This window comes from Oncorhynchus clarkii, chromosome 3 (genome assembly GCF_045791955.1).
Source record: "Oncorhynchus clarkii lewisi isolate Uvic-CL-2024 chromosome 3, UVic_Ocla_1.0, whole genome shotgun sequence".
NCBI classification, from domain to species: Eukaryota; Metazoa; Chordata; class Actinopteri; order Salmoniformes; family Salmonidae; genus Oncorhynchus; species Oncorhynchus clarkii.
The window spans coordinates 5,184,891-5,191,518 of NC_092149.1; the positions used below are offsets into that span (position 1 = coordinate 5,184,891).

General features: G+C 41.7%; 1 protein-coding gene across 1 annotated transcript in view; it reads right to left on the minus strand.

Annotated features, from left to right (window-relative positions):
* Positions 1-6,628, minus strand: part of LOC139405583 (CUB and sushi domain-containing protein 3-like) — a 493,337-nt gene that overhangs the window by 177,178 nt on the left and 309,531 nt on the right. The window lies entirely within an intron of this gene.

Below are 6,628 nucleotides of genomic sequence, written 5' to 3' on the forward strand. Positions count from 1 at the left end.
GTCCTCCAGGGTCCTAGCTAGCTAGCTAAGTGCTGTACTATGAGTGGTCTGGGTCCTCCAGGGTCCTAGCTAGCTAAGTGCTGTACTATGAGTGGTCTGGGTCCTCCAGGGTCCTAGCTAGCTAAGTGCTGTACTATGAGTGGTCTGGGTCCTCCTGGGTCCTAGCTAGCTAAGTGCTGTACTATGAGTGGTCTGGGTCTTCCTGGGTCCTAGCTAGCTAAGTGCTGTACTATGAGTGGTCTGGGTCCTCCAGGGTCCTAGCTAGCTAAGTGCTGTACTATGAGTGGTCTGGGTCTTCTTGGGTCCTAGCTAGCTAAGTGCTGTACTATGAGTGGTCTGGGTCTTCCAGGGTCCTAGCTAGCTAGCTAAGTGCTGTACTATGAGTGGTCTGGGTCTTCCAGGGTCCTAGCTAGCTAGCTAAGTGCTCTACTATGAGTGTTTTGGGTCTTCCAGGGTCCCAGCTAGCTAAGAGCTGCACTATGAGTGGTCTGGGTCCTCCAGGGTCCTAGCTAGCTAGCTAAGTGCTGTACTATGAGTGGTCTGGGTCCTCCAGGGTCCTAGCTAGCTAAGTGCTGTACTATGAGTGGTCTGGTTCTTCCAGGGTCCTAGCTAGCTAAGTGCTGTACTATGAGTGGTCTGGGTCCTCCAGGGTCCTAGCTAGCTAAGTGCTGTACTATGAGTGGTCTGGGTCCTCCAGGGTCCTAGCTAGCTAAGTGCTGTACTATGAGTGGTCTGGTTCTTCCAGGGTCCTAGCTAGCTAAGTGCTGTACTATGAGTGGTCTGGGTCTTCCAGGGTCCTAGCTAGCTAAGTGCTGTACAATGAGTGGTCTGGGCCTTCCAGGGTCCTAGCTAGCTAAGTGCTCTACTATGAGTGGTCTGGGTCTTCCAGGGTCCTAGCTAGCTAGCTAAGTGCTGTACTATGAGTGGTCTGGGTCTTCCAGGGTCCTAGCTAGCTAAGTGCTCTACTATGAGTGGTCTGGGTCCTCCAGGGTCCTAGCTAGCTAAGTGCTGTACTATGAGTGGTCTGGGTCCTCCAGGGTCCTAGCTAGCTAGCTAAGTGCTGTACTATGAGTGGTCTGGGTCCTCCAGGGTCCTAGCTAGCTAGCTAAGTGCTGTACTATGAGTGGTCTGGGTTCTCCAGGGTCTTAGCTAGCTAAGTACTGTACTATGAGTGGTCTGGGTCTTCCTGGGTCCTAGCTAGCTAAGTGCTCTACTATGAGTGGTCTGGGTCCTCCAGGGTCCTAGCTAGCTAAGTACTGTACTATGAGTGGTCTGGGTCCTCCAGGGTCCTAGCTAGCTAAGTGCTGTACTATGAGTGGTCTGGGTCTTCCAGGGTCCTAGCTAGCTAAGTGCTGTACTATGAGTGGTCTGGGTCCTCCAGGGTCCTAGCTAGCTAGCTAAGTGCTGTACTATGAGTGGTCTGGGTCCTCCAGGGTCCTAGCTAGCTAGCTAAGTGCTGTACTATGATTGGTCTGGGTCTTCCATGGTCCTAGCTAGCTAAGTGCTGTACTAACTATAGAGATTTAGGGGGGGGGGGGGACTCAACCCAGCCAGAATATCCAGAGAACCTGAGTTTATGTTACGTAAAGCCCAGCTAAATGAGGTCAACATCAGCCACAGCCAGTACTAATGATTTTCAATGATAAGCAATTTCCCTCCGGACTGCTCCTTAATAGGGTTGTCATTATGGCTGAACCTATCGCTGAAGCCTTCGGCCGCTGTCGTCTGCTCTGCTGTACCGGAGAAAACGCATTACCACCAATGCCGACGTCGTGAGAGAGGAGATACATCTGTTTTTCTGACTGACTGCATCCGAAAAGGGAAACCAATTCATCTCTATTGAGTCCAACAGAAATGTTTTTGGCATGTTTATTGAGTCCAACAGAAGTGTAATTTGTCATGTTTACGGAGTCCAACATAAGTGTAATTTGTCATGTTTATTGAGTCCAACAGAAGTGTTTTTGTCATGTTTATTGAGTCCAACAGAAGTGTTTTTGTCATGTTTATTGAGTCCAACATAAATGTTTTTGGCATGTTTATTGAGTCCAACAGAAGTGTAATTTGTCATGTTTATTGAGTCCAACAGAAGTGTTTTTGTCATGTTTATTGAGTCCAACATAAATGTTTTTGGCATGTTTATTGAGTCCAACAGAAGTGTAATTTGTCATGTTTATTGAGTCCAACAGAAGTGTTTTTGGCTTGTCTACTGAGTCCAACAGAAGTGTTTTTGTCATGTTTATTGAGTCCAACAGAAATGTTTTTGGCGTGTCTACTGAGTCCAACAGAAGTGTTTTTCTAAAGTGGATGCCTCTTGCAGATGCCTTGTTCTGACTGTAAGCCCGAGGCAGAGCTCAAAGTGTCCCCATGGGAGTGGAGAGAGAGAGAAAGGCCCGGGGTTGGGTTCCCCCGGCGGGGCTGTGTGGTGGGGGTGTGACTGCCTACGGTGCAGCTGAGTTGTTCTACTACTCTACTGTTCTGTTCTGGAATCCAACGGAGGAGAATTCCACATTCTACATTCTACATTCTACATTCTACATTCTACATTCCACATTCTACATTCCATCTGGCCTCCATTATGCCGATGATTCTAAAAACATATTATAATGCTTTGCTTTTTAAAAACAAGCAAGTGTAGCCCAATAAATACCTCAGGAAAACTGATGGAATTGATGTTTAACTGCTTTGTTAAATGTTGTTAGAGTAGCTGTATCTGTATATTTTCCCACCTGGAAATACTGCCTTTACTGTCATAAAGTACTTAGTGTCCTTTACCTAGTGCCCTTTACTCAGGAAATACATTGTGTGTTCAGTGTGTGGGAGTAGGGAGAGGATAGCAAAGAACACAATGTATATTTCCTTCTGTCTGTATAAAATGTTTTAAAGGTCTGTTTCCTTAGGTCTGTGTGTCATGGTGTGCGAACACCTGTCACCATCGTTACACGCATCAGACTCACCTGGACTCCATCACTTCCCTGATTACCTTCCCTATATATATATATGTCACTGCCTTTAGTTCCTTCCCCATGTGTCAATGGTTCTGTTTTAGGTCTGTGCTTTGTTCGCGGTTCTTGTTATAGTATGTTTTCATTCATTAAATCTGTTCACAAACCTGAACTTGCTTCCTGACTCCCAGCGCACATGTTACACTCTGTATAAAATGTTTTAAGGTCTGTTTTCTTCTGTCTGTATAAAATGCTTTAAGGTCTGTTTCCTTCTGTCTGTATAAAATGTTTTAAGGTCTGTTTCCTTCTGTCTGTATAAAATGCTTTAAGGTCTGTTTCCTTCTGTCTGTATAAAATGTTTTAAGGTCTGTTTCCTTCTGTCTGTATAAAATGTTTTAAGGTCTGTTTCCTTCTGTCTGTATAAGGTCTGTTTCCTTCTGTCTATATAAAATGCTTTAAGGTCTGTTTCCTTCTGTCTGTAGAAAATACTTTAAGGTCTGTTTCCTTCTGTCTGTATAAGGTCTGTTTCCTTCTGTCTGTATAAGGTCTGTTTCCTTCTGTCTGTATAAAATGCTTGAAGGTCTGTTTCCTTCTGTCTGTATAAGGTCTGTTTCCTTCTGTCTGTATAAAATGTTTTAAGGTCTGTTTCCTTCTGTCTGGATAAGGTCTGTTTCCTTCTGTCTGTATAAAATGTTTTAAGGATCTGTTTCCTTCTGTCTGTATAAGGTCTGTTTCCTTCTGTCTTTATAAAATGCTTTAAGGTCTGTTTCCTTCTGTCTGTATAAAATGTTTTAAGGTCTGTTTCCTTCTGTCTGTATAAGGTCTGTTTCCTTCTGTCTGTATAAAATGCTTTAATGTCTGTTTCCTTCTGTCTGTATAAAATGTTTTAAGGTCTGTTTCCTTCTGTCTGTATAAAATGCTTTAAGGTCTGTTTCCTTCTGTCTGTATAAGGTATGTTTCCTTCTGTCTGTATAAGGTCTGTTTCATTCTGTCTGTATAAGGTCTGTTTCCTTCTGTCTGTATAAGGTCTGTTTCCTTCTGTCTATATAAAATGCTTTAAGGTCTGTTTCCTTCTGTCTGTATAAAATGCTTTAAGGTCTGTTTCCTTCTGTCTATATAAAATGCTTTAAGGTCTGTTTCCTTCTGTCTGTATAAAATGCTTTAAGGTCTGTTTCCTTCTGTCTATATAAAATGCTTTAAGGTCTGTTTCCTTCTGTCTGTATAAAATGCTTTAAGGTCTGTTTCCTTCTGTCTGTATAAGGTATGTTTCCTTCTGTCTGTATAAGGTCTGTTTCCTTCTGTCTGTATAAGGTCTGTTTCCTTCTGTCTGTATAAAATGCTTTATGTTCTGTTTCCTTCTGTCTGTATAAGGTCTGTTTCCTTCTGTCTGTATAAAATGCTTTAAGGTCTGTTTCCTTCTGTCTGTATAAAATGTTTTAAGGTCTGTTTCCTTCTGTCTGTATAAAATGTTTTAAGGTCTGTTTCCTTCTGTCTGTATAAGGTCTGTTTCCTTCTGTCTATATAAAATGCTTTAAGGTCTGTTTCCTTCTGTCTGTAGAAAATACTTTAAGGTCTGTTTCCTTCTGTCTGTATAAGGTCTGTTTCCTTCTGTCTGTATAAGGTCTGTTTCCTTCTGTCTGTATAAAATGCTTGAAGGTCTGTTTCCTTCTGCCTGTATAAGGTCTGTTTCCTTCTGTCTGTATAAAATGTTTTAAGGTCTGTTTCCTTCTGTCTGGATAAGGTCTGTTTCCTTCTGTCTGTATAAAATGTTTTAAGGATCTGTTTCCTTCTGTCTGTATAAGGTCTGTTTCCTTCTGTCTGTATAAAATGCTTTAAGGTCTGTTTCCTTCTGTCTGTATAAAATGTTTTAAGGTCTGTTTCCTTCTGTCTGTATAAGGTCTGTTTCCTTCTGTCTGTATAAAATGCTTTAATGTCTGTTTCCTTCTGTCTGTATAAAATGTTTTAAGGTCTGTTTCCTTCTGTCTGTATAAAATGCTTTAAGGTCTGTTTCCTTCTGTCTGTATAAGGTATGTTTCCTTCTGTCTGTATAAGGTCTGTTTCATTCTGTCTGTATAAGGTCTGTTTCCTTCTGTCTGTATAAGGTCTGTTTCCTTCTGTCTATATAAAATGCTTTAAGGTCTGTTTCCTTCTGTCTGTATAAAATGCTTTAAGGTCTGTTTCCTTCTGTCTATATAAAATGCTTTAAGGTCTGTTTCCTTCTGTCTGTATAAAATGCTTTAAGGTCTGTTTCCTTCTGTCTATATAAAATGCTTTAAGGTCTGTTTCCTTCTGTCTGTATAAAATGCTTTAAGGTCTGTTTCCTTCTGTCTGTATAAGGTATGTTTCCTTCTGTCTGTATAAGGTCTGTTTCCTTCTGTCTGTATAAGGTCTGTTTCCTTCTGTCTGTATAAAATGCTTTATGGTCTGTTTCCTTCTGTCTGTATAAGGTCTGTTTCCTTCTGTCTGTTTAAAATGCTTTAAGGTCTGTTTCTTTCATGTGGTTGAAATACGAGCAGGTTTTTAACGATGCTGTTGAAGATAACGCACCTCTGCAGATGGTATCTAACTGCGAATTCACGTTCTGTCAGGATGCCGAAAGAAATTATAATTCTACATTCCTGTTTCTGAGTCAAAATGTAGCCTGTATCACTTTACTGCAAGACATTCTAATTACTTCTGCAGGTGTTAATATATAAAGGCTCTGTGAGAGGTTATAGACCTACAGTCAGTGTCCAGATGTCAGTTTCCATTTAACCCATCTGAACAGTAGGCTACGGTTCCCTTTGACGTTCCATAGGCCTGTTTGAAGTCCCCCGTCTTGTGACTGTTGAATTTGTAAGGCTACAGTTCCCTTTGACGTGCCATAGGCCTGTTTGAAGGCAGAACAACAGATTTTTACCTTGTCAGATCGGGGATTCAATCTTGCAACCTTTTGGTTTCTAGTCCAACTCTCTAACCACTAGGCTACCTGCCCACTACAGTTCCCTTTGACGTTCCATAGGCCTGTTTGAAGTCCCCCGGTCTTGTGACTGTTGTATTTGTAAGGCTACAGCGCCTCACAATCATCACATCATAACACAGCTGCTATCATCCTCTCCTACCTCGTCACCTAATCTTTCCCAAACATTACTGTTCTGGTTCTCCCCTTTCTCTTTATTTTCAACTCTCCATTTCATAGTTTTTCTATTCTTGAATTAAACTCCTGTCCTTTTTGCCTCCGTGGTCTGATCACGTTTTTCTGCCCGTTCCCTAAAGCATTTGGTGCCTGTCAAGTTAATAAGCCCTAAAGTTTAGTTTTGTGCACTACTGCCAGATATCCTAAAATAATGTAAGAAAAACCTCAACGTAGCCTATTAATAATTCATATAAATATAGCATCAGAATTATAGATTCAAAAAATAAAAAAATGTTAAGGTATTGTTTTTTGTCTTTATTCAATGACATCACCAACTCTTCCTTTCATCCACACAACATTTCTTGACCCTAAACTCACTCGGCTTTAACCGCGGGGGACTGCGGGTTATGAGTCATACCCGCGCATCACTACTGAGGATTTTAAGGGGGATATTACACTATTTAGCAACACATAGGCTATTCAGGAACACGTCCCAAAATACACTCTATTGACACCCTACACCCATAGGGATCTTGTCAAAAGTAGTGCACTATATAGGGAATAGGGAGCC